At 43.6% G+C, this 27573-nt stretch overlaps 1 long non-coding RNA gene across 1 annotated transcript; it reads right to left on the bottom strand.

The window, feature by feature from the left end:
- On the bottom strand, positions 1–27479 carry LOC139046153 (uncharacterized). Its single transcript, XR_011505762.1, has 2 exons — positions 26604–27479; positions 1–617 (listed from the first exon to the last, which is right to left on the bottom strand). It is a non-coding gene; the product is annotated as an uncharacterized lncRNA (long non-coding RNA).
- Positions 27480–27573: the final 94 nt, after the last annotated feature.

Raw genomic sequence — 27573 nt, forward strand, 5'->3', positions numbered from 1 at the left:
TCTGTACAGCTATTCTGTGAGGAAAGCCTTTTTATTATGCCTATTGAATAATACTACTAATAGGGTTTTTTTACATAGGAGTAAGTATTCCTAAGAGAATATAGCTTGAAACTGACAGAGCCAGGATTTGAACCGAGGGCTCTGACTCCAACTCTGATGAGCCACTTTATTATTGAGAAGTAAGAACATGTCAAATCGGGAGCAAGGTTTTTGCTATATCATTGCCAATACTTATGTCGTCGGTTTTTCTGTGCAGACCAGAAGACAGGGCCAAGGACAGCATGGAGGCCAGGCGGGAAGGGGGTGTCCCACTGTGAATCTGTTGCTCTCTGTCACCTGCTCTCGGTTGGTCTGTGTGGGCAGCAGAGCGCACCTTCAAGAAGTGAGAATGAGGAGGTAGCTCTCTAAATGGCTGGCTCGCTACAGGGGACACGGGCCTGAAGGAGACGTGTGATCAGGCAGAGAACAGTGTAGACTTCAGGTGACCACCTTCACGGAGGACGACGCAGACGTTTCATGAGATGGGCCCAGAAGCCCGCCAGCGGGCACCAGGCCGTGCTCTGTGTGGGCCTCAGGAAACCACAGGAGGTATGGCACCTTCAGTGACTGGAATACGCCTGTTGCAGAAAATATAATATTACTTCATTTACTTCCTCCCCCTCTCAAGACACTGTGGACACCGTGCTTGGGAACCGGTGTTGCGTGCTGTGATGTGACAGCCTAAGGAGACACCCCGGGCCTTCTCTCCATGAGCTCTTTCAACACATGGTACTTAGCCATGAATTTCTGCTCCCCCTTCTCTTCTCCCTCCACCTTCTTCTTGCGTTTATGTGTGTATTTAGAACAACACATTCACAAATAAATTAGAGGGCAGGGACGTCGTCTGCTCCCCCCTCTGCTGATCCCCTCCCCCAGCACAGCGCCAGGGGCAGGAGAGGGCACTGGACGCACATCCGTGGAGTGAATAAACGAATCGCCATCATCAGGCTGCTGTGACCCTTTCTCTGTACATTCAAAGTCACATATATAGGTTGCTTTTGTGCATGAACGGGACCACACTCTATGCACTGTGTGCAAGTTTCTCTAGGTTTTGCTCCATAATATGTCGTCGAGATCTTTCTCGACTCTACGTCTAGACCTGCTCCAATCTTTTTCACGGCTGACTAAATACGCCATCACTATCGGGCCACTTCCATGTGGACAGGCATCTAAGTTCCTTCCATTTCTCACTCTTTCCAGCCAGGCTGCCATCGACCTCCCAGCACAGCCTGGGGGCGCCCAGGTGCGAGTGTCTCAGGAAAGACGCCTGAGGGACCTCGCTGGCCAGAGGGGCTCCTCCTTCCTGTGCTGTTCACTGGGTCGGATGCCTGCAAACCTGAATTTCCCTGAGAGAGAAGCTGGGCTGAGGAGAAATTCCTTTCCCAGGGAGTGGTGGGGAGTGTCAGTCCTGGGCTCGTGTCCTGGGCTTGGCACACGCCTGCGCGCACGCGCACACACACCCCCCATCCTCTCCCAGCCTGCTCACTAGGGAACTTAATTGTGGAAGGTGAACTGATGAGAGGTAGGACGTTTTGTGGGAGCACTGCCCTGAGAGTCCTGAGGTTTGGTCTAGTGCAGGATTTGTCACACACATCCCAAGAAAACAGAGAACAAGTGGAACAGCCTCTGAGGTCTTCGGTTTCCTCATTCTTAAGATGGGCTGGAGGAGAACGCGACACAGAGAGTGGACGCATTACTGTCTAAGGACACTTTCACTCCTGACCTTCAGGGTGGGGCTTCGCCTGCCCTTGACCCCAGGTTGGCTGTGGGAGCCAAGAAACAGGAGACTGATGTTTTGGAAGAGCAGTCAGCTCTCCTAGGTGAAGTCAGAGCCAGCAGCTTGGTGACCTCTGCCCCGGTCAGCGGGTCAGCGGCCCCGCCTCCCCACCCGGAGCCGCTGGGCCAGTTCCTCAGCTGACCCTTGGCAAGGGCACGTTCCGCATCCCTTGCAGACGAAAGTCTGGAGAACGCCCTGCCCATGGCTTGGTAATCTGCCCTTCTGGTGGCTGCCAGGCTGCACTGCCACAGATGCTGGTTTGGTCTTCCTGACAGAGTGTCAGGCGCCAAGCAGAGCAGTGAGAACCAGGCCCTGCAGTCACACTGGCCAGCTCGCACCCCGACCTGCCGGGCTCTGTGGGCTAAATGAGCTGGGCAAGTCACTGGGATGCTTCTCTCCTTATCTTTTTTTTTTTGGTGAGGAATATTGGCCCTGAGCTAACATCTGTTGCCAATCTTCCTCTTTTTTTTTTCCCTCCCCAAAGCCCCAGGACTTAGTTATACATCCTGGTTGTAAGTTATTCTAGTTCTTCTATGGGGACACTGCCACAGCATGGCTTGATGAGTAGTGTGTAGGTCCATGCCCAGAACCCCACGCCAGTGAAGTGGAGCATGCGGAATTAACCACTGGTCCACAGGGCCAGCCTCTCCTTATCTTTTTTTTTTTTTTGAGGAAGATTAGCCCTGAGCTAACTACTGCCAATCCTCCTCTTTTTTTGCTGAGGAAGACTGGCCTTGAGCTAACATCCATGCCCATCTTCCTCTACTTTATACGTGGGATGCGTACCACAGCATGGCTTTTGCCAAGCGGTGCCATGTCCGCACCTGGGATCTGAACCGGCGAAAGCCAGGCCACCAAGAAGCGGAACGTGCCAACTTAACCACTGTGCCACCGGGCTGGGCCCCAGCCCCCATATTTAAACTGAAGATAATGTTAGTATTGCTCTTAAGGGGTGTTGTAAGGATTAAATGAAGTGTTTTCTTTTGTTTTTTTTTTTCCTTTGTTGACAGAAAATTTATTCCAGAGATACACATAATATATAAAAAGAGGACTCATCATGGAAATACAAAATTTGGAATAAAGCATTAGTTATAAAAACCATAGGATTCTCATCTGGGAGTCTGATGTAGAGGGTAGAGAGGAAAATAGGCAAGAGATGAGAGGCCCTTGGACCAGGGCTGGAGATGAGTCTCTGGAAAGACAGCATCCCTCCCAGGTGGACCCTTGCTAAAGCTGGACGGGCGGACCTTGTTCTGAAAGCTCCACGCGAGCAGGAACCTCAGTGGGTTCCATTCACCGCTCTGGCCCTCGTACCTAGAACAGTTTCCAGAATGAAGGAGGTGTTCTGTAAGTCTTTTTGTTTTTTGGGGGAGGGTCACTGTTCTTATATTTTCCCATCTTTTTAAAAGTTACTTTTGCTTCCAGTTTTATTGAGATATAATTGACATATAACATTGTATTAGTTTAAGCTGCACAACATAATGATTTGATAAATGGATATATTACAAAATGATCACCACAATAAGTTTAATTAACTGCAACCACCTCACATACTTACAAAAATCTTTTTTTTGTGATGAGGTCTTTGAAGACTTTCAAACATACAATCCAGTGTTATTAACTATAGTCACGATGCTGTACGTTACATCCCCATGACTTTATTTTATAACTGGAAGTTTGTACCTTGGGGCCCCTTCACCCATTCCCCCTACCCCCCATCCCTTGCCCCTGGCAACCATCAATCTGTCCTCTGTTTCTATGAATTTGGGTTTTTTTAGATTCCACATATAAGTAAGAGCATATTGTAATTGTCTTTCTCTGTCTGACTTATTTCATTCAGCAAAGTGCCCTCAAGTCCTATCCATGTTGTCATAAATGGGAGGATTGCCTTCTTTTTTATGGCTGAATAATAGTTCATTGTATACACATTCCACAACTTCTTTATCCATTCATCTGTCAGTGAACACTTCAGTTGTTTCCATGTCTTGGCTATTGTCAATAGTGCTGCAACGAATGTGGGGTGCAGACATCTCTTCAAAGCAGTGATTTCATCCGGTAGTTTTCTTTTTAATTTTTTGAGGAATCTCCATACTATTTTCCATAGCTGCTGGACATTTTACAATTTACATTCCCACTGACAGTGCACAGTGTTCCCTTTACTCCATATCCTCTCCATCGCTTGTCTTTTTTGCTGACAGCCATTCTCACAGGCGTGAGGTGACAGCTCATTGTGGCTTTTATTTGCATTTTCCGGATGATTAGTGATGTTGAACTCCTTTTCAGGCACCTCTTGGTCCTTTGTATGTCTTGTTTGGCAAAATATCTATTCAGTTCCTCTGTACATTTTTAAATTAGTTTTTTTTTTTGCTATTGTGTTGTATGAGTTCTTTATATATTTTTTATATTAACCCCTTATCAGATATATGATTTGCAAATATTTTCTCCCATTCTGTTGATGGTGATTTTTCCATTGAGTGCATAATTAGTGCTCAATAAGTGTTTTTATTATTAATGTTCAGAACAGAGTATAGCCCCTACACCAAGCAGGTTGTCAATAAATGTTCGATGAGTAAGTGACAAATATATGAATGAATTGGAAGTGAGGAACCACCTTCTAGTTCCATTTCTGCTTCTGACTTTCCTTAACAGCAAGCCCACAGACCCTCCCAACTCTACTGGCCTTCCCCAAACTTGCCGGCACTTTCCTATCCTAGCATTTTTACTGGTGGCTTTTCCTCCATCTGGAATACTCTGCTCACTTATTTCTGCTGTCAAAATTCCACCTTCAAGATGCAAATTAAATACCCCCTCCTCCACGAAGCTTTCTGTTTCTCCATTTGGAAGTGCTTCTTCCTTCTCATATTTCCAATATATTTCTTAGTTCATGATTCCCAAATTTATATTTTCAGTCCTGATCTTTCTTATGAATGCCAAACTAGTGTATCCAAATATCTACTCAGTATCTCCATTTGGATGTCTAATAGGCTTAACGTAATGTATCCACTATGCACCCACTCGGCGAAGTCAGCTCCACTTGCACGCCCTCTCATCTCAGTGGAAGGCAACTCCATTTTTCCAGGTGCTCAGGCCAAAACATTAGTTGTCATCCTTGATGCTTCTCTTTCTCTTACATCCTATGCTTAATCCATCCAGAAATCCTGTTGGATCTCCTTGGTTGTATCCAGAATCAGAGCTCTCATCACCTCTGCTGCTACCACCATGGTCCAAGTCAGGGCCAGCAGGTTCCACCTCTGCCCTTCCCTCAGCCACTGTCCATTTCCACAGGGCAGCCAGAGGAATTCTTTACAAAATATAGGTCAAATCCTATCAATCTTCTGTCCCAAATCCTGCAGCAGCTCCGCATTTCACTTGGAGTAAAAGCCAACATTCTTAAAATGGTCCAGCAGGCTTTACACAACCACATCCTCTCTGACCTCATCTCCCACTCCTCCGTCTGCCCTGGACATTCTCCCTTTGTCCCCCCAGATCCATGCCCCAGCTTCTTCCACCCTGCTGTCTTCCCCAGGACACTGGCCACAGTAATCTTCCAACATGCTCTGCTGCCCTTTGGCTTGTGGTTGGAACAGTCGATGGCAGGCACTAGTCCAGGAGTGGGAGACAGGAGCTGAGAGAGGCTGGGGTATTCAGTCCTCTGTTTCCTTCCCTTCTCAGCCTGGTTGTGGCCCATGACTGTGTGCCTTTACCGAAGACCACACCTCCTGTCAGCAGCCCTCGCCCACAGCCCACTCTCTCCAGGTTCCAGGAACCCTGCTCTCTGCTGGCCCCTCCTGGCCAGGGCATGCTAAAGACCTCTAGCCATTCCCAACTCTCCAGTGCCTGACCCTGCTGGTTTACCCTAACTCTGTCTGCAGCTTTGTAAATAGCTCTTTTCTTTATTGAACACTCTTGAATTATTTCTTTTTAGGTGCTCCCTCCTTCCTGCCCAACCTTGATCAGTTCCTCAGCCTGACTCACTCTGTTCAAGCAACACTTTCTACTCTGGTCTTCCTCTAGCATGCTAGGCACACTCCTGCCTCAGGGCCTTTGCACTGGCTCTTCCTCTTTTCCTGGCATGCTCTTCTGGATGTCCGTGAGTCCTTCTCTTATGTCCTTGTATCTTTGCTCAGTTGTTACCTTCTCAGTGACCATCTCTCTCTCTGCTCTAATAAAAATTGCAGCTTCTGAACCTTGGCAGTCCAATCTTTTTTTTTTTTTTTAAACAGTACTTATCATCATATAACTCACTCCATTATTTATTTATTTGTGATTTTCACTATCTTTATCCTCTCACTAGACTATGAGATCCTTGAGGGCAAGGATTTCATCTGTTTTCTCACTGATGAATCTCCACTGCCTAGACTAATGCCTGGCATCTGGTAGGTGACCAATGCATGCCTGTTGAATGCTCTAAACAGCTCTCAATACCCTTCGCTTCACTCTCTCTGGGGTACCACAGCTTAGTTTGAGCTGCCTTCATCCAGAGAGGAAGTCTTATCTTAGCTGGTCCCATACATCCACTCCTGCCCCTTTCAGTCTTGTCACTACGTTGAAGCCAGGCTAATCTCACAAAACAGAGAAATCTGTTCCCGACATCCCATTGCCTAAAACCCTACACAATTTCTACTGTTCATGTTCCTTACGTACTCTACCAGCTTCATACATCAGCATTCATCCATTCATCCATTCACTATTTCTCAGTGCCTATTATGTGCCAGGCACAGTCCTAGGCACTGGGGATCTAGCTATGAGCAAAATAATAAAAACTCTCTGCCCTCATGCACTTACATTCTAGAAGATGCATGCAGCCCCTTGTGGCTCCCTGCTCCCTCTGCTCACTGGCCTTTCATTTCTCACACTGCTCATGTTCCCTCCTAGCCCAGGGCCTCTGAGGGCCATGCTGGTCCCTCTCTCTGGAATTCTTTTCCCTCCTGTTCTTGTCTATGTAACTCTCGCTTTATCTCTCAGGTAGTAGCTTATGAGTCACTTCTGTGGGGAAGCCTTCCTTGATTTCCCCGCCTAGATGGAACTCCCCTTTCATACGCCCTGAGAGTACCTACCTTCCTCCCTGACACAGCCCTTCCTGAACAGCCCTTTGTGGGACCGTTCGATTGACCAACGGCTCGTGAGTTCTGTGAGGGCAGAGGCTCTGTTTTCACTCAACAGTGTCACTAGGGCCCGGTACAGAGTAGACGATCATTCAATATTATTTAAAGGAGTGAACTTGTGCCTTCATTCAAGACTTCATTACATTTTGGCCTGGACTGGAATGAGAGCTGAGACTAAGAACCTGCTCAGAAAATAGCATCCAAGGACGCATTAAGTAATTTATTAGTGGTCTTTAAATCAGTCACCAATCTGTCTACCCTTATTTGCATTCAGCCCATATTTTTTCCATCTCATTTGCAAGATCTCAGGGGATGCTTTCTAAAGTTCAGCTCACTGTGTCAACTGCATTCCCTTGCTTCATTGCCTATTCAAAATGGAAAAGAGGTTGGTCTGGTGTGACCAGTTTTTGTGCATACTTGTAGCCTTAATATGCTGGGTCCTCCATCCTTTGATCTGTAATATGCTGCACTCCATCAGAAGATTTCCCGGATTCCTTCTGACCAAGACTTTGGGAGCCAGCGGCTGGGGGTCGCATGTTCACCAGTGAGGGGTTGGCTCATGGATGCTGCTGGGGGTGAGGGGAGATGCTGTGCCCAGAGCTCCAGCTTCACTCGAACAGCCAAGGGAGGTGTTTGCAGAGAGCCTGGGTGGGGCTCCATCTCCCAGTGGCAGCATGGGCCAAGGCAGTCAGGAGGGAGCAAGAACAGCAGCCTTGATTCCTGGGATGCTCTCTGTCCTCCTCCCCCGCCCTGACCGCCCCCTCAAGAACCAACTGTGTATCTCAATCCCAGAATGTGAGGAATGTGCCACAGCCTGAGAGGCATGAAGCAATCTGCAGAGAGGCAGGGAGGAGCTCTGCGCCCCAGTCAGAGGCCTGACAGTGCAAGGACTATGGGTCCTGAGGGCTGGGCTGCCCCTCCCATCCTCCCTGGGCCTCCTGCTGCAGCCAGGATATCAAAGGCTGCATTGTGCATTGAGCTGGGCTTTAGGTCACTCATGTATCTGGTAGGAGGTAGAAGGGACGTTCAGGCTGATGTCCCTTGGTCTCTCGGTCCTGGAAGGATAGTGCAAACAGAGGTGTGGTTTCTGCATTCCAGGGAGCAGTCTGTCTGAGGGGCCAGAGGAGTTTTACTGGTTTCTCAAAGAAGCAGCAATTTGGTTTCATTGTTATTCTCTATTTCCCCGCCCCCATTTTATTGAGATATAATTGACCTACAGCACTGCATAAATTTAAGGTGTACAACATAATGCTTTGACTTACATATATTGTGAAATAATCACCACGAGTTTAGTTAACATCAATTTATTTGTTCAGTTTCTATTTGATTTCTGCTCTTACCTTTATTATTTTCTTCTTCCTTCTTACTTTTTGTTTAATTTACTCTGCTTAGATAACTGATTTGAGACTGTCTTCTCTTCTAATATAAGCATTTAATATCATAAAGTTCCTTTAAGCACTGCTTTTGCTATATCCCCCAAATTTTGATAGGTTGTATTTCGATTTCATTGCATTCAAACTATTTTCTAATTTCTCTTGTGATTTCTCCCTTAGCCCTGAGTTATTTAGGAGTACTTTGCCTAATTTGCACATGTTTTGGGATTTTCCAGATATATCTCTTTTAAATTGATTCCAAATTTAATTCCTTTGTGCTCAGAGAACATACTTTGTATGATTTCATTCCTTTAAAAATTTTCAACATTTGTTTTTTGTCTCAGAATATGTTCTTTCTTGGTGAATGTTCCACATGCACTTGAAAAAGAACTCTATTCTGATGTTTTTTGGTGCCTTGCTATATAAATGTCAATTAGGTCAAGTTGATTAAAAGTGTTGTTCAAGGCTTCTGCATCTTTACTGATTTTGGGAGATTTACATGTTCTATTAATTACTGAGAGAGAAGAGTTGAAATATCCAACTAAAATAGCAGATTTTTCTAGTTCTTGGTCCTATTCTTATTGCTTCATGAGTTTTAAGCTGTGTTGTTAGGTGCATATACTTTCAAGACTGTCTTTTTAATGAATTAATCCCTTTATTATTAGGAAATGTCCCTATTTATCCCTGGTCATATTCCTGTTCTGAAGTTCATTTTAACTCATAGCAACATAAGCATGCCAGCTTTCCTTTGATTGGTGCCTCATGGCATTTCTTTTTCCATCCTTTTACTCTTAATCTAGTTATATCTTTATATTTATGTTTATATATTTGGGTTTCCTTATTCAATCTGGCAGTCTCTGAATTTTAAATGGAGAGTTTAGGCCATTTTCATTTAATGTAGTCATTATTTGGTTGGGTTTAAATCTACCATCTTGTTACTATTTTTTGTTGTTTTTCCATTTGCTCTTTGTTCCTTTCTCTTCTTTTCCCACCTTCTTTTGAGTATTTTTTAATGATTGTATTTAATATTACATACACTTTTTTGATTTATATCTTTTTAGTAGTCGCTCTAGGGTTTGTAACATACACATTTAACTTATCAGAGGTTACTTTCCTAATATCACACCACAGTACACATGGTATAGGCCCCTTACCCTTCAGAAGTGAAGGAGAGATAAAGACTCAGACAAACAAACTTGAGCGAATTTGTTGCCAGCAGACCTGCCGTGCAAAAAATATTAAAAGAAGTTCTTTAGAGAGAAGGAAATAATGAAGGTCAGAAACTTGGACCTACATAATGAAAGGAAGAGCACTGACAAAGAAATAAGTGAAGGTAAAATGAAACCTTTTATTTTTCTTATTCTTAATTGATCTAATAGATGTATGTTCAAAATGATAATGGCAACAATGTATTCAATTATGTATGCTTATGTATATACTATATATGCACTTATATAAAGGTGAAATGAATGACAGTAATGATACAAGGCGCACGAAGAAGGAATTATGATTATTTTATTGTTGTAAGGTATGTTACCTGTGAAGTGGTGTAGTGTTATTTGAAAGTGGACTTGGATTACTTCTAGGGAATTCACTAAAAAAAGTAAAAAAATAAGTATAACTGGTATGCTAAGAAAGGAGAGAAAATAAAATCATATAAAATGCTCAATTCAAACCCCAAAAGGCAGAAAGAGTGGAAGACAAAAACAGGAAAAAGAACAAAGGCAGCCAATAGAAAACAAATAGTAATGAATATGGTAGATATTAATCCAACTATATTAATAATCACTTTGACTGTCAGTGGTCTAAACGTACCAGTAAAAGTCAGAGATTGTCAGAGTGGATCAAAAAACACAACGCAACTATATATTATCTACAAGAAACCCACTTTAAATATAAAGACACATGAGATTAAAAGTACATGGATGGAGAAAAATAGACCATGCTAACACGAATCCAAAGAAAGCAGGAGTACCTATATTAATTTCAGACAGAACCGACTTCAACATAAGGAAACTTATCAGGGATAAAGAGGGGCATTGCATACTGATAAAGAGGTCAAGTCTCCAAGAAGCCATAACAATTCTTAACATGTATGAGTCCAACAATAGAGAGTCAAACCACATGAGGCAAAAGCTGATAGAACTGCAAGGAGAAATAGATGAATCCACTATCACAGTTGGAGATTTCAACACCCCTCTCTCAGAAATGGATGGATTCAAGGCTAGAAAATCAGTAAGGACCTAGTTGAATTCAACAACACTGTCAAACAACTGGATATAATTGACATCTATAGACTAATTCATCCAACAAGAGCAGAATACACATTCTTCTTCAGTTCACATGGAATATTCACCAAGAAAGACTGCATTCTGGGCCATGAAACACACCTTAACAAATTTAAAAGAACAGAAATGTAATTTCTGCTATCAGACCACCATGGAATTAAACTAGAAATCAATAATAGAAAGAAAATTGGAAAATCCCCAAATATGTGGAGACTAAACAACACACTTCTAAATAACACATGGGTTAAAGAAGAAATCTCAAGAGAAATTAAAAAATATTTTGAACTAAATGAAAATAGAAACATAGCTTATTGTGGGATGTAGTGAAAGGAGTGCCTAGAGGGAAATATGTAGCATTGAAAGCATATATTAGAAAATAAGACAGATCTAAACCCGATAATCTAAATTTCCACCTTAGGAACATAAAAAAGAAGAGTAAATTAAATCCAAGTAAGCAGAAGAAAAGAAATAATAATAATTAGAGGAGAAATCAATGAAACTGAAAATAGGAAATCAATGAAACCAAAAGCTGGTTCTTTGAAAAGACCAATAAAATAGATAAGCTTCCAGCCAACTATGAAAGACTAACTACAAAACTATGAAAAACACAACCTAACTATGAAAAAAAGAGAGAGGACACAAATCACTAATATTAGAAATGATACCAGGGATATCATTACAGACCTCATGGAAATTAAAAGGATGATAAAAGAATACTATGGACAATTCTATACCCACAAAATTGATAAACTAGATGAAATGGGCCAACTCCTTGAAATACACAATCTGCCAAAACTCACAGAAGAAGAAATAGATGATCTGAGTAGGTATCTATTAAAGAAATGGAATCAATGATTGATAACCTTCCCAACAGAAAACACCAGACTCAGATGGGTACACTGGTGAATTCTACCAAACTTTTAAGGAAGGAATTATGTCAATTCCCTACAATCTCTTTCAGAGGACATAAGCGGAGGGAATACTCCCTAATTCATTCTATGAGGCCAGAATTACCCTAATACCAAAACCAGACAAAGACATCACAAGAAAAGAAAACTACAGACAAATATCTCTCATGAACTTAGATGCAAAAACCCTCAACAAAATATTAGCAAATCAGATCCAAAAATGTAAAAAGAATTATACAACCAAGTGGAATTTATCCCAGATATTCCAGGTTGATTCAACTTTTGAAATCTATTAATGTAATCTATCACATAACACACTAAAAAAGTGTGTAATGAATATGACCATACAAATAGAGGCAGAAAAAGCATTTAACAAAAATCTAGCACTCACCCATGATAAAAACTCTCAGTAACTAGTAATAGAGAACTTTCTCAACTTGATAAAGAACATCTACAAAAAACCTACAGCTAACATTATACTTAATGGTGAGAAACTTGAAGCTTTCCCACTAAGATCAGGTACAAGGCAAGGATGTCCCCTCTCACCACTCCTTTTCAACATTGTACTGGAAGTCTTTGATAATATAATAAAGTAAGAGAAAGAAATAAAAAGTATACAGATTGGGAAGACTTAAAACTGTCATTGTTCACAGATTATATAATTGTCTATGTAGAAAATCCAAAAGAATTGACAAAAAAACTCCTGGAACTAAAAAGCAATTATACTAAGGTTATGTGATGCAAGGTTAATATCAATAGTCAATTGCTTTTCTATATACCAACAATGAATAAGTGGAATGTGAAATTAAAAACACAGTACCATTTACATTAGCACTCCTAAAAGCAAAATACTTAGGTATAAATGTAACAAAATACGTACAATATCTGTATGAGGAAAACTATAAAACTCTGATAAATGAAATCAAAGAACTAAATAAATGGAGAGATATTCCACGTTCATAGGTGGAAAGACTCAATATTGTCAAGATGTCTGTGTTTCCTAACTTGCTCTATAGATTCAATCAATGCAACCCCAATCAAAATCCCAGCAAGTTATTTTATGGATATTGACAAATTGATTCTAAAGTTTATATGGAGAGGAAAACGACCCAGAATAGCCAACACAATATTGAAGGAGAAGAACAAAGTTGGAGGATTGATGCCACCCAACTTCAAGATTTACTATAGAGCTACAGTAATTGAGACAGTGTGGTATTGGTGAAAGGATAGACAAATAGATCAACAGAACAGAATAGAGAGCCCAGGAAAGAGATTCCCCATAAATACAGTCAACTAATCTTTGACAAAGAAGTAAAAGCAATACAGTGGAACAAAGATATTCTTTAAATAAATGGTGCTAGAACAACTGGACATCCACATGCAAAAAAGGGACTCTAGACACAGACCTTACACCCTTCACAATAATTAACTTGAAATGGGTCATAGACCCAAAAGTAAAATGCAAAACTATAAAACTCCTACAAGATAACATAGAAGAAAACCTAGATGACCACGGGTATGGTGATGGCTTTTTAGATATAACACTAAAGATGTGATCTATGGAAGAAATAATTGATAAGCTGGATTTCATTAAAATTAAAAACATCTGCCTCTGTGAAAGACAATGTCAACAGAATGAGAAGACAAGCCACAGACTGGGAGAAAGATTTGCAAAAGATACATCTGACAAAGGACTGTTATTCAAAATATACAAAGAATTCTTAAAACTCAACAACAAGCAAAGAAACAACCCAATTAAAAATTAAGCCAAAGACCTTGACACCTCACTAAAGAAGAAATACAGATGGCAAATGAGCACGTGAAAAGATGCTCCACAACATATGTCATCAGGGAAATGCAAATTAAAACAACAATGAGATACCACTATATACCTATTAAAATGGCTAAAATCCAGAACACTGACACCACTAAATGCTGGCAAGGAGCAACGGGAACTCTCGTTCATTGCTGGTGGGAATGCAAATGGTACAGTCACTTTGGAAGACAGTTTGGCAGTTTCTTACAAAACTAAACATACTCTTACCATATAATCTAGCAATTGAGCTCCCTGGTATTTACCAAAAGGAGTTGAAAACTTATGTCCACATGAAAACCTACAAACAGATGTCTAGAGCAGCTTTACTCATAATTGTCAAACTTGGAAGCAATCAAGATATCCTTCAGTAGGTGAATAGATAAATAAACTGTGGCACATCCAGACAATGGAATATGATTCAGTGCTAAAAAGAAATGAGTGATCAAGCCATGAAAAGACATGGAGGAAACTTAAATGCATATTACTAAGTGAAAGAAGTCAATCTGAAAAGGCAATATACTGTACGATTCCAAGTATATGACACTCTGGAAAAGGCAAAACTATAGAGACAGGAAGATCAGTGGTGGTGGTGGGAGGAGGGGTTGGTGATGAATAGGCAGAGGACAGAGGATTTTTAGGGCAGTTAAATACTCTGTATGATATTATAATAATGGGTATATGTCATTATACATTTGTACAAATCCCTAGAATGTACAACACCAAGAATGAACGCTGAGATAAACTATGGACTTTGGGTGGTTACGATGTTTCAATGTAGATTCATCCTTGGTAAAAAATGTACCACTCTGGTGAGTGATGTTGATAATGGGGGAGGCTACGCTTGAGTAGGGGCAGTGAGTATATGGGAAATCTCTGCACCTTCCTCGCTTTGTTGTAAGTCTAAAACTGCTCTACAAAAAAATTAAGTCTTTAAAACAAATGACTAGCCTCAGGAACATGGGAGACAACAGCAAAAGGTCTAACACTGTGCAACTGGAGTCCCCGCGTGAGAGGAAAGACAGAATAGCGCAGAGATTTTCTCAAAGGTACAACAAATTCAAGAAGCTCAGTAAGATAAGTTAGAAAAAACTGCATCTAGTCACACCACAGTGGAAGTGTTGAAAACCAAAGGGAAAGAGAAAATATTGAAAGAGCTAGAGAAAAAGACACATTACATACAGTGGAATATGGCAGACTCTCCTTTGACCAAACTTCCATCAAGCTCCTCTGAGTTCTCTCTCTGACTAGGCCTGGATCTTGGGCTCTGTCCCTGGTCCACTTAGTCTGGTTTGAGGAAGAATCCTGCTGAGTCAGAGTAGCAAAAATCTCCCACTGGCTGTCTGATAGCCCTCGGTATCTGATCAAATTCCTCAACCTCTACCCTCAATATCTCATCGCCCTGGTTTGCCTTCAGCAAGAATCCTGTAGAGCAGGCCTAGGAAGAAGCCCCTTATCCCTGATGTTTCCTCTTAGTAATTCTTCATTTACTGACCCCTACCCTGCTCCACGGCTGTAAATCTCCACTCGTCCCTGTTGTATTCAAAGTTGAGCCTGACCGCTCTTGCCTACTGCAAAACCCCATGGCACTAGTCCCTTCTTGAATATCAGTTCTTCCTTATCATCTTTAACAAGTGTCATGAATAATTTTTCTTTAAAAATATCGATTCCAGGGGCTGGCCCAGTGGCGCAGCGGTTAAGTTTGCAAGTTCCGCATCTCAGCGGCCCAGGGTTCGCCGGTGCGGATCCTGGGTGCAGACATGGCACCGCTTGGCAAAAGCCATGCTGTGATAGATGTCCCACATACAAAGTAGAGGAAGATGGGCATGGATGTTAGCTCAGGGCCAGCCGTCCTCAGCAACAAAAAAAGAGGAGGATTGGCAGTAGTTAGCTCAGGGTTAATCTTCCTCAAAAAACAACAAAAAAAACCCCCAATTCCAAAGACCTCTGACTTCTCATCACATATCATGGAAGGAGACTGTAAAACACTCTAATTAAAAGAGAGAGATTATCAGAACTGATTTTAAAAAAGTGAGACCCATTTGCACGCTATTCACCAGATATATACTTTAATATAAAGACCAGTTAAAAGCAAATGGGTTGAAAAAGATACCATGTAAACTGCAAGCACAGGCAGGCTGGAGTGGCTGGAGTGGTACCCCAAAGACCTACAATCCTTAACGTGTGTGCCGAATAATAGATTCTTAAAATATGCAAAGAAGCAACTGAGAGAATTAAGGGGAGAATAAAAATTCTACAGTTATAGTTGGGGATCTTAACACCCTCTCTCAGCAATTAAAAGAACAAAAAAGTCACACATAATTGAGAGAACAGAAAAAATTAGTAAAAATAAAGGTGATCTGAAAAAGAATCATCTTGATATAATTGATATTTATGGAACACTATATCCTATAGATTAGACATTTTTTTCTCACATACGTGGTACATTTACCAAGACAGACCAAATTTATGGAAGAATATGACCCAAGCTCAAACTCATACCTCATCTGCAGATGGTCTAGACAGCACAACCAAATACACCTTTGTAAGGACATTAGCTGAATATGACATTTACTTGCTTACAAATCTTCCATTACTTTCCATTGCCTAGAAGGTGAATGTCAATCTCTTCAGGTTGACATACCTACCCCTCTGAGTCATGACTCATAAGAGTCCATTCCACATAATTTTTATTTTGGCTGTAGTTGATATGGACTCTATTATCTGCCAAAGATGCATCATTGCACATTTGACTGCCAAGTCTTCACTCATTTTTTTCCCACTACCTTTTATGCCCTCCCTGATGTCGTCACTCAGGATCATCTGCATCCTCCGAGGTTCAGCTCAGTTGCTTTTCCCTCATGGTGTCTGCTCTGATCACTGAGGCTGGAGGTCCCCTCTCTCTTTACTGAGCTCCAGTGAACTGAGTTTCTGTCACCTGTCACACACTGATTCTTGATGAAATGATCTGGCCTTGAGGAGAAGGGACATTTGGACTGTGGTCAGTTACAGTCAAAAGCAGATTGGGCAAGCATGGAGCAGGCAGGCAAAGAGAGAGCCACTTCCCAGCTCAGCCTTCTGCAGGACTTGACATTAAAGAATTAATCTGGCTGCTTCTTGCAAAAAATTGCAAGTAAATTGCTGAAGAGGATGTGAATGACTGGCTTTTGAAATATCTCAAATTGCCTGTAAATAAACCTAAAGCAAATGTTAACTGTTCCTCTGAAATGCCACGTGAAGAATTAAGCTTCTTTTTCTCCAGGGAGATCCTTCTTTATTAGATAACCAGTCAAAACTGGCAGACAGTTATTGATCTCCCATTAAATGCAAGGAACTGAGATAGATGTGCAGTTGATGGCTTTTTAAAAATAAGAAACTAGTCTCGAGCAAGAGCAAGGTAGCAGTTCAAAGTATAAAAGTGACAGATACTCTATGCCATAGCTTTGGGAAGGAGATGGAGGAATTGTCTGCTCACAGCAGGTTCAGGCTGCAGGGTTTTCCAGAAGGTAAAGAAGGACATTGAAGCACAGCACCAGTACCACTGTGGTGGGAAATGGTTCACCTACCTTCTCCAGGGAGAGCAACTCATGATAGGGAAGTTATGGTTACAAAGCAAAACCAAGCAAAGCAAGGAGATGCCATTTGATTTGGTGCACATTTTAAATCTGTCTTAAATCTTCTAGAAAATACCAGCTCCATGCAGACTTATACAGGAAGCAACCTTGTGCATGGGTGGAAGATCGAGATAGCTCATGGTTGGAAGGAATAAGGGCGTGACTTTTCCACTTGTAGTCCTGGTTATTTTTTTTTTAAATGATCAAAACTGTGTATTTGGGGGCCGGCCCAGTGGCATAGTGGTTAAGTTTGTGCACTCTGGTTCGTTGGCCTGGGTTTGTGGCTTTGCATCCTGGGCATGGACCTACACATCGCTCATCAAGCCATGCTGGGTTGTGTCCCACATACAAAATAGAAGAAGATTGACACAGATATTAGCTCAGAGCCAATCTTCCTCACCAAAACAAAACAAAACAAAAAACTGTGTATTTGGGGATGACTTGAGTAACAGTGCTGGAGGGGACCAGAGTATGTTGGCAGCGAGTCCTCTTAAGTTAGACTTTGCTGTCTTACAGATTTATTTCAAATAAACAGAGAGATTTATATTCTTTAATTTTAACTCTTGTACATAGGAAACTATTCTAAGATTTAATTCCTTTTAGAAAAATTTTTTTGAAGATGTATTTTATTTATTTTTTTTATTGTGGTAACATTGGTTTATAACATTATATAAATTTCAGATGTACATCATTTTATTTTGATTTCTGTGTAGATTACATCATGTTCACCACCCAAAGACTAATTACAATCCATCACCACACATACGTGCCTAATCACCCGTTTTGTCCTCTCCCCTCCCCCTTCCCCTCTGGTAACCACCAATCCAATCTTTGTCTCTATCTGATTGTTTGTTGTTGTTTTTATCTTCTACTTACGAGTGAGATCATTCAATATTTGACTTTCTCCCTCTGACTTATTTCGCTTACCTTAATACCCTCAAGGTCCATCCATGTTGTCACAAATGGCCAGATTTCATCCTTTTTATGGCTGAGTAGCATCCCATTGTGTATATATACCACATCTTTATCCATTCATCCCTTGATGGGCACCTAGGTTGCTTCCAAGTCTTGGCTTTTGTGAATAATGCTGCAGTGAATATAGGGGTATATATATCTTTACGCATTTGTGTTTTCATGTTCTTTGGATAAAAACCCAGCAGCGGAATAGCTGGATCATTTGCTATTTCTATTCTTAATTTTTGAGGACTCTCCATACTGTTTTCCATAGTGGCTGCACCAGTTTACATTCCCACCAGCTGTGTATGAGAGTTCCTTTTTCTCCACATCCTCTCCAACACTTGTTATTTCTTGTCTTGTCAATTGTAGCCATTCTCACAGGCATGTGGTGAAATCTCATTGTAGTTTTGATTTGCATTTCCCTAATAATTAGTGATCCTAGTGATGTTTCGTTTTCCACACTAAACATCTCCTCCGGTGGAGTTTATGGACCCTCACTATTCAAAGTGTAGTCCATAGACCAGAAACCGCAGCATCCCCTGGGGGTTTGCTAGAAATGTAGCATTTCAGGCTTCACCTCAGACCTACTGAAAACACAACCTGCATTTAACGAGATTTCACAAAATTCATTTGCACGTTAAAGTGTGCAAGGAGCACAGTTATAATACTCATCCAAGGGCCCAATCTGGACAAAAAATAGCCAGAACAGAAAGAAAGAGGTGTTTGCCTCATAGCAAGCCCAGAAGGAGGCAAATATCAACACAGATAAATGATGTTTATAAGTGTGCTTAAAGGACTGGAAATTATTAGACCTTTAGAATTTCATAGTTTTCAGTCTACTTTTTTACAAGAAAACACTTAGTGGGCACAGGATGAGAAAGAAGGTAGGTGTGGAGTGTTGAAGTAAATCCTGGTTCTTATGTGGGCTCTGTGAGGTCCATTTTATGGGAATTTGAGCCCAAGGCAGGGGAACTTTGAGGAAGACACCAGGAAACTGCACTCAACTTTGTAAGCTTAGAGCATCTCATCGTGGATGTTTTAGAAAGGGGTGATTTTGGTTTGGACATCTCATTATGCATTTAAAGAGACCCATAATATGCTAATAAACATAACGGTAATTTTAAAACAACTTATATCTCCAAACTGATGATTAGGAAAGCACATGCATTTTGAAAATTTCCTAGCTGTCCCCACCCGCAACTTTCTCATGTTCTTCTGACCCCAGTTAAATGGGGTCAGGTTGGGATTGAGGTCTGGCAGGATGACAGGTCCTGGTGCTCGTGACAGCTCTAGAACCCCCGCGGCTCCCTTCCCCACGTGAGTAACCACACACGTCTCCTGGGAGAGGCCCCACTGTTAGGCACTCAGGGGAGGTTGTATTGCTGGTAGCCTGCCACATGCCCCTCTTGCCGTGAAGGGTCCCTGTAGGGGGAAGCATACACACAGAGGGAGACAGATCACCAGCTTGGTGAATGGCGATTACTCACTGATCTAGGTCTGTGTGCTGAAAGCTTAATGTGTGAAGACATCGTTGGCCAGGAGACCAAAGAGAGATCTTTCATTCTTTTCTGCCTTGAGTCAGAAGGGCTGGCCTGAGGAGCAGACCCATCCATCTGATCAATCAGTAGCACATGGCCAGGCTGCTCCACCCACCCTGTCACAGCACCGTGGAGCTTAGGGGTACTGTCAGTCTCCCTAGGGTGACATTTGAGTTCAGCTTTGCACGATGCAAGATATTTCAATAGACGTACAAGGAGAAAGGAGGTCACAGGGAGGAAAGTGAGGGGATGTTGAGGAAGGACTCATGTCGGTCAGGAGGCAGGTTACCAGGAGGGCACTGGTGTGACCAAGCCTCAGTGGGGTCATGATGTGGAAGATGGCAATGCTGGTGCCAGGCGCCTGACCTCCACCTGGCAGAGAATGGGGAACCACTGGGTGTCTCTGAGCAAGGGAGAGAAATGATGTGACTGGAACCTCCCTCTGGGAAGCTAAGCCTCGCTGTGGGTGAGGCACCCGTGGGCAGGGGAGAGCCTGGAGGCAGGAGACCAGCGAGAAGCTGAGGCTGGCACGGAGGAAGGGGTGGGGGAATGGAGAGGAGAGGGCACTGCTGAGGAGCCAGCGACAGGAATTTAAAGACTCCCAGAGCTTTCCAAATACGGATACCTGTGTTCTGCCCCCAGAGGGTCTATCTCATTGGTGTGGTGGGGCCTGGGCAGGGATGGCTATGGAAGCTCCCAGGTGGGGCCAGTGTGCAGCCAAGGCGAGGACCACTGCTCTGAACAGCCCCTCGTTTTACTGCCGGGGGAAGTGAGGACCCAGGAGGGAAGGGGCTGGGCTCAGGGCCTTGGGTCTGGAACCCCAGAATCCTGACGGTACATCCAATGAGTGCTGTAACCAAGGTGCTGGAGAAAGGGGGAGAGAATAAGAGAACAGAATCCAGGGCTGGTGGGGTAGACCCTTGGAGGGTGCCTCCATCTACAGAGCAGATGAAGGAGGAAGGTAGCAGAGGAGACAGAGGAGCTGGCTGAGAGGAAGGAACCAGCCACCGGGGAGGTGGAGGGATGCTAACACTGTTGCAGGCCTGGGAGGTCAAAGCAGAGCGGACTGGGGAAAGGTCTTTGGGACTGGCCGTTGGGAGGTCAGTAGGGGGCAGTGTAGCTTAATGGTTTACAGAGTCCCAGAGCCAGACTGCCCGAAAGGCATTTGGGGGCCACGTGAGAACATCATGTGTCTCCATTAGCTCACCAGCTGTGTGACTTCGGACATGTTAATTTGTCTCTCTATGCCTCAGTTTTCTCATCTGTCAAATGTGTATAATATTAGCACCTGACTAGTAGGATGGTCATGAGTTTAAATGGGCTAATACATGTAAAACACTTAGGACGGTGCCTGGCACAGTGTGTGTGTGTATGATCAATATCACGCTAGCTTTCATTGTTGTGGTTATTATTGATGGTGACCTTTGACAATTTTCATTGGGTGGTGGGAGAGGTGTCAGATTTTATAACTACCTTACAGGCATCTGCATCTCAGCCAGCAGTTCCTTAGCATAATCTCCATGTTGGCTGTTGCTAGAGCGTTTAGAAACATGCTTGCAGTTTTGTTTGCAGAAGTGAGGCTGACCTAACCATGTCTAGTTTCACTGGGGCCTTTTTGTGATGGAATGGATTGTCTACACTGGCACTTCAGCATCTTATACCCTCTCCCTGAATTTCAATAACTCAGTTCCACTAAATTAATCTGATCAGCACATTTTAGCTGGCTCAGTTGCAGGGGAAACACCGTTACCCTGAAGAACAGTGTCTCCTGTATTGCAGTGGTGGCATGAGAGCTTCTCCTTATTCCCACAGGGTCCTCTGTCGGCCCACACCTGGTCACCTGTGGGACCCAGTGCATCAGAGAGTGCACATTCGGTAAGGGAGGGGAAAGTGAGGCAGGAGACAGGGAGAGGTGGGAGAAGGAGAGGAGAGGGGAGATGGCTCATTGAACAGCCCCCAAAGCACTCTCTACTTTACAGACATCCCCAAAACACAGCAGTCAGAGAACCCCTCCGGCAACCTGGCCACAAGCAGCAGCCAGCATGTGCAGCCCCAGGAATCACCTCTGAGTGCTATGTGGGCGTCTGGCCACTGGGTGTCACTCTTCGTCCGTGTTCATTCTGTATCAGGGTTCTGAGGACGGTCCTGCATTTGCTGGTCTCCACCCTCTTCCCACAGGGTCCCTCCCTGTGCTTGTGTATCTCCACTGGAAGGCTTTCCTGACCACACAGCAGTGTACTGAGAGTGAAGTCGCCCCACACAGGAAAGCAGCCTGTTCGTCACGGAAGCAACGAGAGCCCAGCATCAGGAACCAATTCTACAGCACCAGCGGCAGCTTGAAACCGAGCTCTTAAGGCACAGAAATAGTTCATTAATTTTATCATTCATCATTGTTATTTCCTTCTTTCTACATTCTTTTTTGTTAATTTAGGTTCTTATATTTTTATTTAATTCTTTTTTTCGATAAAATCGAACAATTTAGATGAAATGGAAATTAAACCCAGAAAGGATTGGGAGAAAAACCTGGGCAGATACAACATTTGAAGAAATAGAAATTATGTTTTAAAAAATCTGTGATTTTTATTTACGCTCTTCAGAACTTGGTGTGCTTTTTCAATCTGAAGATTCATGTCCTCAATTCTGGAATATTCTCATTTTCCCTGTGAAAACTGACTTTCCTTCTGGAAGTTCTAGGAGATTATGTTGGGCATCTCATTCTACCTTCCGTCTTGCTTGGTTAATTCTTTCTCAGTTTCCACCTTGTTTCTCCATGCTACATTCTGGGTGATTTCTGCAGATCTGCGTTCAGGTTCACTAATTTTTCCTCTGCTCAATCTTTCATTTAACCTACCCAGTGAGTCCTTAACTGTGGCCACTTTGTGTTTTGTTTCTATGAGTTGTAATTGGTTATTTATCAAATTTGTCTGTTTCCTTTTCCATAATGCTCTATTTTTTCATTATGGTTCCTAATTTTTAAAATCCTTTAAATTACTTAAACTTGCTTATTCTGGTTCTCTTTCATTTCCAGTTCTTTCATTTCCCACTCTTGCAATGCTAATTCACTGGCTGGTTGCATCTGCTGGTTTTCCATCTCTGCAGTTAATTTCCCTTTGTGATTTGTATCTCTTTAACTATGAACTACGCTGAACTACTTTTCAGCATTAAAAAAAAAAGGGCTTCTCATGAACCCTACTCTGTGAAAATATCCCAGTAGAATAGTTTTTGCAATTGTTCCTCTTGTCTTCCTTGAGAATTAACATCCCGGGGCAAGTGGCTGTCACTTACTCCCCTGCTGGGATTCCTGCAGAGTGAGGGGTAAATTCGGATCCTGCACCTTCTCAAGGCACAGGGCTGAGTGGCTGATTTTCCACAAAAGGCCTCAGACAGAGGCATAGCTTCTTCAGGGTGTCCTTGGAAGGTGAAAGGAAGTTTTCTAATTCTTTGTGGATAGAATAGTGACACTTCCAGACTTCAAGCTTTATGCAGGGAGCAAATTTCCAGCTTCCCGGCTTCACACAGGCCCAAGGTTACCTCTAGTAAGCCCAAGGTTACCTCTAGTAAGAGAGGTGGGCATTAGAACGCCAGCCCAGCTCCAAGGGCTGATGTTCTGGCTTAGAACCCCAGGGTCCCCAGGACCTCCGCTCCCCCTTACCCACAGGGCTTTGATTTCTGTGCTTGTTTCACCAGGAATTTCCCTTCTTTCTTTCTTTTCTTTTCTTTTTTTCTGCTTTATCTCTCCAAACCCCCCCTGTACACAGTTGTATATCTTAGTTGCATGTCCTTCTAGTTGTGGGATGTGGGACGCCGTCTCATTGTGGCCTGACGAGCGGTGCCAGGTCCGTGCCCAGGATCCGAACCCTGGGCCGCCGCAGCAGAGCGCGCGAACTTAACCACTCGGCCACGGAGCCGGTCCCCGCTTCTTTCTTTAAAGCTAAATATGTATTAAAACATTTATCTTTGTCACCTTTTATCCTACTTTGACCTTCAGCGATTCAGTTTATCTTCTGGTTTTCCTATCAGAGGTTTTTAAACAGAGTCATCTCAGCTGTGGGGGAGTCGGATAAGCGACAGGGCAACTGACACCTTCCCCACCCTAAACCCCGCCCTGTACCCTGGTTTACACAGAGAAGCCCTTCTTGCGTCCTGCCCTACAACAGCCTAGCTGTGTGCCTCTGGCAAGTACTTCATCTTTCTGTGCCTCAGTTTCTCCATCTGTAAAAAGAGAACAATAATAGTACTGCCTCACAGGACTGTTGTGAGGATTAAATGAGATAATACACACAAAGCACCCAGGTCGGTGCCTTGTTCAAAAGAAGCACTCAGTAAGTGATCTTTGTTAATTATTGGGCTCCAAGTTATATTTTTTTAAAAAAAATAGTTCTGAGCTGAAAAAAACCCTAAGTCTTTCTAGATCTAGATGGGGCTTTAAAAACTATTCGATACATTCTAGACTGGGTACGTTCTAAAAGAACTTCTAGTTTGAAAATTCTTTACTTCTATGTCAACTCCACGGTAGGAACGTTCATTTTAGCCAAGCTTGGCTTATGCCTCACAGGGTGGGCATAAAGATCTCTATTGTGGATGACCGTTTTCTTCCAGCCCCCTGACATTCCTTCAACCCGACTTCCCAACTCTTAGCAATTCGACTCTTTTATGATTCACAATGAGCTTGTTGTAACAGTTGTACAAGCTTTCTTCCAACTAGAGTCAGCCTCCCTTCATGGTTTCTCAACGTTGTGTCACCTGTCCCTAGATTTTTTTGCTGAAATCGCCTGCCACTAAAGAAATTTTATTTAATGGTCGCTCTCTAACCTTTACATTTATGGTCACCTCTTCTATATTTCCTGTCAAAGTGGGGACCGTGTAGTCTCAAGGAAAGGACAGGGTTAAGAGAAGGGCTTTGCTTTGTTTCATGAGAGAAGGTGCTATTGGGAGGGTCATTTTCATTACCACTTCGACCTACTCAGTAGTTGTTCAGCCAGTTCTGCTGAGCTGGTGACAGCTCTTGTCACTTGGGAGCATGACTACATTATGAAGCAATAAGACGATGAGTCAGCCATGAGCAATGAGGGGTGATGGTCTCCCACCACATCCCAGTGTGAAGTGGAGAAAGTAGCAGGTCAAGGCCTTGCACTGACTCCCTCCCACCTCTTGCACTCCCTCCCCCCCCCCATGCACTGGCCCCCCTACATCCTTGGGCCTTAATTTGGGTGCAGGAGCTCTACCATTTTCAGGCACAAGGTGCAATGCTCCTAAGTCCCGGGGAAGTGGTAGGAAATCAGCATGTACCAGCTTCTCTGCAGGTTGCTCATACTGCTCTAACATCTGCCTAACAGCTGCCTATATGTTCCTAGTATCTTCTGAAGGCCCAAGCTTTTCAAGATCCATAGAGTCTTTTTAATTGCAAATAGGGGTGTTCCAATCCTATCCAAGAATTTGGAGCTATGGTCACAATTGAGTTGATGACTTGGATAATAGTTGATTGGTACAATTGGTATAAAAAAATCCAGGGTTCCATAGAGCACGTTGTTTTATGGCCAGTGGAAGTAGGAAGAATAGCAAGCCAGGTGCGCCCAACCTCTTCACTCTACTGAGGTTTGAGGATATAAGGTGGTTGAGAGGAGAACACGGGTCCGTCATGAGGAGAAGGCTGCAACTATTTTAGTTCAGCCAGGGAGGGTGGGGACCATCTCAGCTCACCATGGAGTTTCCCAGCTCACAGCACAGATGCAGCAGCAAGTTTGACATTCTAATAATTGAGAGAGGGCAGTAAGAGCCAGTCCTTGGATGTTATAAATACCATGCCAAAGACAGGAAACCAGGGAAAGTGTGGGCTCTTTCTTCCCAGTCCTTTTAAGGGCCAAAGCCTGACACCTTCTTCAGAAGGCCAATAGCTGCCTCATTGCCAAAATGAATCAGGGCCTTGTTAGTCAAAGGCAATGTTATGTCTCCATCACTGTGAGTTAGTAAATATATATATGGTGTGAGACAAGGATCCAACTCTATTCTTTTGCATGTGGCCACATAACTGTCCCAGCAATATGTTGAAAGACTATTCTTTCCTTCATTCATTTGGCACCTTTGTGGAAAATCAATTGCCCATAGGTACATGGGTTTATTTCCGGACTCTCAACTCTGTCACAGTGATTTATCCCTATGGCAGTACCACACTGTCTTGATTACCATTGCTTTATAGTAACTTTCGAAATTGAGAAGTGGGAGTTCCCCAATTTTGTCCTTTGTTTTCAAGACAAGACTGTTTTGGCTATTCTGGGTCCCTAAATCTCCACATCAAGTTTAGTATCAGCTTGTCAATTTCTAAAAAAGAAGCTGCTGGGATTTTAATACGGATTGCATTGACTCTGTAACTTATGGAGTACTGCCACGTTAACAAGTCTTCCAAATCCATGAACATAAGACATTTTTCCATTTTTTTAGATTTTTACTTTTTCATCAATGTTTTGTAGTTTTCAGAGCATAACATTTGCACTTCTTTTGTTAAATATATTTCCAAAATATCTTATTATTTTTCATGCTACGGTAAATTGAATTGTTTTCTTACTTTCATTTTGGGGTTGTTCATTGCTAGTACAAAGAAAACAACTGATTTTTGTATATTTTTATGTGCTGCAAACTTGCTAAACTGTTTATTAGTTCTAATAGTTTAAAACTGGATTCCTTGTTATTTTCTACATAAGAGATTATGCCACCCGAGAGTAGAGATAATGTTACTTTTTCCTTTTCAAATTGAATGTTTTTTATTTCATTTTTTGCCCCGGTTGCCTTTAAACCTTCCGACCTCACTCATCACCTGGGGTGAAAAGGCCATCCAGTGCCAGCTCTGTATCCTCAGGTGCCTCTCCCTCTGCTGTCCCCTGTCAGTCTGGGCTGTAGCCGCTGGCCTTGAAGGCGACCGGACTAACAGGCGCAGGTGAGAGCAGGAAGGAGGCGGAGGCAGAGAGGACACGGGCGCCCCGCTCCTCCTGGCCCTCGGACCCGAATCCCGGGCAGAAGCGGGGCTGGCAGCGCCTGCTCGCGCGCAGCCCGGACTATTGCAGCCCCGCGGCCCGGGCGCCCGAAGGGGGTGTGGACCACAGGGAGGCAGGGCGGGGGCCGCGCGGGGCGCCGGGCTCCGCGGGGCAGCGCGTCCCCGCCCGGCCTCCGCCAGCAGCGACCCGCCCCGGGACCCACCTCTCGGCCAGCGTTGGGAGCCAGAGGCCCCTGCCCGGGCCCCTGCGACCGGTTCATGAATCCTGGTCCTCGTCTGGGGTCTCGAATTCCGAGGCGAGCAAAGCGAAATAGGAGCGCTCGCCATCCACGAGCTCGCTGCTGCCACCTGCTGGGCGTGCCGGCGCGTGTCCAGGCCCCGCCCCGCCCCGCCGGGGCTTCTCGCTGGGTCTTGGGGAGTGATGAGGGGCTGGAGGGGATCCTTGTGTCCTGGGGCCGAGGGGGTGCTTGAGCGCCTGTTTCCCCTCCCTCAGTACTGGGGTCTAAGGGCTAGACAAGGACGGGAAATAAAGTCATATTGGGAGGGGCTGTGAAGAAAGGATTGGTTTTGCAGAACACAAAGTTCCCTTCCAACTCTGCTTCCAACAAGCTCCGTGTGGTCTAGTCTTGACAGGTCGCTGCTGTCTCTGCCTCGTCTTTCTCAAGTGTAGGAGGTGGCGGCTGGACAAGTGGGTGAGACATTGGGGGATTCTCGAGGCTGCTCTCTTATGTCCTGGCATTTTCTATCACTTTACCCTATACTCCTTCCACTCCCACCCCTATTAATTTGTTGCTTGTTTGTTCTCTCTCTCTTCCACTAGAACGTTAGCTCTGTGAAAGAATAAACCGTTTTGGTGGACTTTGCTACCCCCTCCCAACCTAGATTAGTGCCTACTCCATAGTGCTTAATCAATAACTGTGGAAAGAACACCCCAGGTCACCTTCAGGATTTCTTCCACTCTCCATACTCCAGGGTTCCATAAATATAAATTGCATTATTCTTTGCCAAAAGCAATAATTAGGGAAACTGGGTGGTGGCCTGGTCAAGAGCCCAGCCCAGGTTCTGAACCCTGGCTCCAGCACGTGCCAGCTGTGTGACCTTTGGAAATTTACTCAGCCTCCCAGAGTCTCGAATTCTTCGTCGGCGGATGGAGATAATGACAGTACCTACCTC

This window comes from Equus asinus, chromosome 9 (genome assembly GCF_041296235.1).
Source record: "Equus asinus isolate D_3611 breed Donkey chromosome 9, EquAss-T2T_v2, whole genome shotgun sequence".
NCBI classification, from domain to species: Eukaryota; Metazoa; Chordata; class Mammalia; order Perissodactyla; family Equidae; genus Equus; species Equus asinus.